This window comes from Rhinolophus hipposideros (genome assembly GCF_964194185.1).
Source record: "Rhinolophus hipposideros genome assembly, chromosome: X".
NCBI lineage: Eukaryota > Metazoa > Chordata > Mammalia > Chiroptera > Rhinolophidae > Rhinolophus > Rhinolophus hipposideros.
Window position 1 is genome coordinate 84050426 of NC_138046.1, and position 6172 is coordinate 84056597.

Here is a 6172-nt window from a genome sequence, read left to right on the forward strand (position 1 = left end):
TTTTGTTTGTTCATTTATTTTGTTCTTTAGGGCCATAAAAAAGAATGGAATCTTACCATTTGCGACAACGTGGATGGTCCTAGAGGGTATGATGCTAAATGAACTAAGTCTAAAGGCACTTTTGACTCAACTCATCTTCTCTTCTGAAGCCTGCTCTTCTCCATGAGGGACACTACGTTCTGCTCAGTTGTCTAAATCACAAACCAATGGAGTTATCTGAGATTCATACCTTTCCCTCATTTCTCAAATCGAATTTGTGACAAGCTCTGTTGATAACCCTTAACCATATTTCTGTTTCTCACATCTGTCTCTTTTCTGTCCCTGGTGCCATGGCTTAGTTTAGGCCTCGTCATGTCTCGCCTTAATTGTTGCAGTTGCTCCCCTGTCTTACTCCTGTCCAGGCAACTGTAAGCAATATTTTTGTGTCTAAGGGTATGTACCTTTTCACGGTGAAAGGTCCCATAGCTTTCTTAGGCTCTTGAAGAAGTGTACAACACAAGAGACATTAAGAACCACTGCTTTAATCCACCATGCTTATCAGCTTCCAGAGTAATCTGCCCTTCTAACGTGCTGCACCCTCACTTTCATGACGTGGCCCTTGACTGCTTCTCTGGCCTCATTTGCAACCATGCCTAACCCCCTCCAATGACACTAAAGTGCATCCCAGAAACTGTAAGCTGTAACTATCCATTTCTTCTCATTTGCTTGTACCGTTGCCTCTCTCCCCTTGACTCTCGTGCATTCTTGACGTTTCCCCGCAAGATTCAGCTCATATCTTTGATTCTTTTCATCATCCCTGACTAGGGATCCCTGCACAGACTCATCACAGCCAGTCCCTATAGCACTTTGCTGCATCTCTGCCCCTCGATTAAACTTGACCACCTCTATCTTGACACCTACCACCCAGCATGCACTTAGTAAATGTTTGATGAGTAAATCAAGGACAGCTAAAACACCTTTGAAAATGTTCTCTGGTACAAAGCAGATTGTAGACTTCCAAGGCAGAAGATAAGTTGATGGCAAAAACATGAGAAGCTTGAATATGCAGGTTCAGTGCTGAATAGTATTCATTTAAATTGTGTTTTAAAATGAGGCTCTGAAAAAAACTGAGCTCTGAATCACCTTTGAATGACACAGGGATCCTTGGAGCCAAGTCTGGACTCTAGGGCATCCTTAAGGCTTCTGCTGAGTGACACTAGCTGAGCTTGGTCTCGGTGACTACTCTGTGCCTGTGTGTAGAGATTACTAAAGGAACAGCTGAGCCTAGAGGCTTACTGAAGCTTCTAAACACTTTACCCTTAAACGGAACTCTATTATTTGTAACATACTTTGTTTTAGATTTGGTTCATTATGGCTATAGTTGTCTTTGCCTAGCCTTTGATCTTTGGGTATTTGAACTCAGAATTCAATAGTGGGAAACATTTAGCATTTGGCTTTTAAAAGTTACTGTTTTCTGAGGGCCCATTAGGTACCAGGCAAGTTATTAGGCTCTTGTACATTGTTTCTAATCCTTAAACAACTCTACAAAGTAAATAGTATCCCCACTTTTCATATGAACAGACTGATTCAGTGGTTGCCCAAGTTCACAAACAGCTAATCAGTGATACAACCAGGGTTCTAAATCTAGGTTCGTTTTGACTAAGTAGATAACATTTTTTTCTGCCTGCCCAGCAGCCCTTCCTTTCTGGCAGTTAAACACGTTTTTTTTTTTCCTTTGGGAAACTGCTCCTTCCTATCTTGGGGTAAAGGTGGGTTGACCTTCAGTAACTTGGTTTCACCTCCCCCAGTGGGATGGGTATATGACTCAAGAAGGGCCAATTGGAGGGCTTTTCTGTGTATTTGAGGGAGAAAGTGACAAAGAATGAGATTTCTCTTCTAAAATCACAAGGATTAAGAATAGTGTGAGCCCAGAACATTGCCTTCTATTTACAACTTCTACAACCAGTCTTTATTTGTATGTGAACAATATGAAAATTCCATGGCCATTTATTAGGAGCAGATACAGAAAGTGAGCTATTATCTATTAAGGACTTACTATGTGTCAGAGAGAGGCCTAGGTACTTTATTTTACACATCCATATACATTTTTATTTCATAATTCAGTCCTTATACATTGATAATCTCTAATTCTAGAAAAAAAAGGGAGTGTTTTAGTCAGAATAGGCTAGGTTTTGCTGCAATCAATAACCCCCAAATCTCAATGTAACAAAGGTATATTTCTTGTCCATATTATACTCGTATGTCCAACATGGATTGGCAGTGGGGGCTGTTATCAATAGTCACTTGGGAACTCAGACTAACAGAAGCCCCATCACTGAGTCAGGGGAAGGCCTGTGACCAAAATGCACACTGACTTAAAGCTTAAAGTGGCACACATCATTTCTCTCTTTTCATTGCCCAAAGCAAGTCACATGGTTGCACCTACTTTCATAGAGGTGGAAAAGTATAATTCTATGTGCCTGGAACAAGGGAGAGGAACGTTTGGCAAGTTGCAATAATAGCATCACAGGGAGAAATGACCTGTTTCTGAGTCGACTTGATTCATCACCTTTTGGCTGGTTGCCATTACCTAACCACATGAGTCAGTCACTGTATCTAAAATGTGGAATGGGATAGTGAAGCATTCATTCCCATTCCAGTGTCCTAGGGATTCCCTACACGTGGGCTAAAGTGAATATCTGGTGGTCACACAAGCATTGAGTTTAGCTCCCCTAGACCACCCTGTGGGGTTGGTTGTGAAGATGAATGATACAGTGTATGTAATCACTATATCATATAGCGTATGTATCACTATATCGTATATATGCCAGGTACTATATATGCCAGATATCTGGCATATAATGCAGGCTTGATAAATATTAGCTGTTGTCATTGGTTTGGGGGAAGATAGTAGTACCGTGTTTTCCCAAAAATAAGACCTAGCCGAACAATCAGCTCTAATGCATCTTTTGGAGCAAAAATTAATATAAGATCTGGTCTTATTTTACTATAAAACCAGGTATGATGTGATATATAATGCTGGGTCTTAGATTAATTTTCGCTCCAAAAGACGCATTAGAGCTGATTGTCGGCTAGGTCTTATTTTCGGGGAAACATGGTAGATGAAAGACATGTCTATACTCCCAGTCGTTCTCATAGCATTCCTTCCTAGCCTATAATCTGGCTTCAGCCTTTCCCATTTGAATGTGGCTGCTCCCAAAGGTGACCAATATGCCCCCAATCACCAAGTCCAGGGTTTCCATACAGGCCTCATCTTGTTGAGGGCTTCCATAGTAATTCACACTGAGACAAAACCCATTTCCTGAAACTCTGGCTTCCCCTACACTTCCCTCCTGTTTATCTTTCCTCTTAAAACTACTTTTAAAAATTATTATATAATATTTGATAAACACAAAAGTATATATGTAACATACGTTATGAATTTCGGTAATAAAATGAACAGTCATAATCCCACTGTCCAACCTAAGAACCACCTTCTCCCTGCCTTCCCCAGAGGTAACTGGTATCTTGAGTTTTATTTATCATTCCCTTGATTTTAAATAAGTTTTATCACATATGTAATTATTCCTGAGCAATATATTGTTAGGTTTTACTTTTACATTTTATGACAATGTTATTTTTATGTAGTCTTCTGCAACTTCCTTTTCTCACTCGACTGATTTCTCTAAGACTCAAACATGTTGCTGTAGTTGTAGTTCATTTTCACTTCTGTATAGTATTCCATTGTGTGACTATACCACAATTTACCCATTTTGTGTCCAATAGGAATAATGGCTTGTTTCTACTGATGTTGCCACGAATACTTTTGCACATGTCTCCTGCTGGAACCTAAGTCATGCAAATGTTCATCTTGATAAGATAGTGAAAAAACTGTTCTTAAAAGCTAGTATTAAATGGAAATAATAATGCTTGTGTTACCTCCCTTACAGGTAGTTGTGAGAATAACGCAAGCTAGTGCATGTGAAAACACTTCCAACACATTAAGAAGACATAGTTGACATACTGGTTTTGAGTCCAAGCTAAATTCCTAAAAGTTGCCCAATGTGCATACTTGTTTCAAAGACCAGAAAGACCAAGACTATTCTATGTCAAGTTAAAGTATTTCTAGAATTTTCTCCCGAAAAAGGATAGATGCTTGAATTCTGAGGTAGATGTCTGTTTTCTTTTACCTGACCAGCAACCTTTCCTTATTTATTCCAGTTAGTTTCCACCTCAGTTTTCCAAGGATATACCTCTTTTCTATTTCTGGAAGTTTCCTCAAGAGTCCTGCTCTCCCCAGCCAGCTCACTGGGGCTTGTTACTGTTATCATGGCTTGGTTTGTTTGTTTGTTTGCTTGCTTTGTTTTGCTTGCTCTTTAAAGATTCCTTTTACTTGTAAAACCAGCATGGTGAGTTGATTACAAAAATGGCTACAGTTGTTCACATCTCTGTGTATCTACACCTTTTGCAGGTCCTCCCATTAAGAGATGGCATCAATTTCTTCACCCTTCAAATCTGGACTAGTCTTGTGTTTCAGTTTGGTCAGTAGAATGTTGTAGAAGCGATATGTCAGTTCCCAGCCTAGGCCTCAAGAAGCCTTGTGTGCTTCTACTCACTCTCTTTAACCCCTGGAACTACCATGTGAACAAGCCTGGGCTAGCCATCTGGAGGATGAGTGACACAGTTGTCCAGCTACACCAGCCAAGACTACCCTAGACCTGTCAGCCCACAGCCAACGCACTAGCAAACCACAGATACGTGAGTGAGCCCAGCCAAGATCAGCCAAACCTAGTCCAGATAAGCAGAGCTATGTAGCCAACCCATAGGCTCATGAGCAATAATAAACAGTTTGGTTTCAAGCCTCCGAGTTTTGGGATGGTTTACAATGCAGCAGTTGCTAGTTTATACATCCAGCGATACAATAAAAATTATGGTTTATGTAAGATCTAGTTCTGTAGTAGGAGGATCCTTCAGAATATCTTGTCTTCTGTACTGTCTCTGACTACCTCATTTCCTTCCTTAGAATGTCTCTTTAAAACACACACACACACACACACACACACACACACACACACACACAAAATGCCAATGGGTTTTATTTATCACAGTGAAAAGTCTGAATTTTAAACAGATTCTTGGACTGGGGGCTCATATCCATCAGTTCATTCAACTTTAGTACCTGTCTCATCCCCAGTAGCTTTTCCAGAACTGCCACCTTCACCATGAAGCTCCATGAGTTTTCCCAATTTCAAACTTGGGCTTCTTCAGCGTTTTGACTTTTCTAGCAAAGATATCATGAAGCAGACAAATAGATTGGCAAGCCTTTTCTATGTTTTTTCCAATGCTATGTGGAACCAATTTATTGACAACGACTTTCAAGTCATTTGTCTGCATCTCTTGGGTCATGATTTCCATCATCCTCCAGATTTGGCAGACCTGTTGATGCTGAGCATAAGAGGTCTTTCGAATCTGATTGTTGCGATTTTTGGTAAAACCAACACAGACTATATGAAGCAAATAACCATTGGTACTATTGACATCAACATGAGCTTCTATCACGGTCTGCCATTTTTTTGACCATGAAGCATATTTTGTCACGTGTAAGATCCATGCCATGGAAATTAGGCAGGCAGTTTTTGCCCTGAACATCCTCAATAATTAACTTGAATTTTCTAAATGCAGCTTCATCATTCTGCAGATCAGCTGGGCTTCCTTCAAAAACATGATCCTTGAGACCACAGATGCAATTTTGGTTCCTTGAGTTCTCATGACTAGTGTTTTCCCAATATTTCTTGTATTGAACATAGCTGGTACTTTCACATCATACCAATATCTTACTTATGAAATGGGTCAGCCACTTTTTTCTTGGCTTCCTTCTTGCTGCCTTTCATAAGGCGCTTATTCTTTCTGACTGCCGTGGTGCTGCACAAAGAGCCAAAAGGCCTTCCTTAGAGTGTCTCTGAAGGTTAGCATTTCTCAGAGTTTCTGTTCTCAGCCATCTTCTCACTATTCTTTCTCCCTGATCAGTTTCATCCTATCCCATGGCCTCAACTCTCACCTTTATAAGATGACTTCCAAATCTACCTCTCACAGAACTCTACTGAGCAGATGCAGAGTTCGAATGGTCATCTGGACAAGTCCACATAATACTCTCCCGGAAAAATCACAACGCATTATGTTTAAATGTGAAGTC

General features: G+C 40.3%; 1 pseudogene across 1 annotated transcript; it reads right to left on the bottom strand.

Annotated features, from left to right (window-relative positions):
• Positions 1-5102: 5102 nt before the first annotated feature.
• On the bottom strand, positions 5103-5784 carry LOC308494420 (small ribosomal subunit protein eS1-like; annotated as a pseudogene). The gene has a single exon. The product of its transcript is annotated as a small ribosomal subunit protein eS1-like (transcript).
• Between the last annotated feature and the right edge of the window lie 388 nt (positions 5785-6172).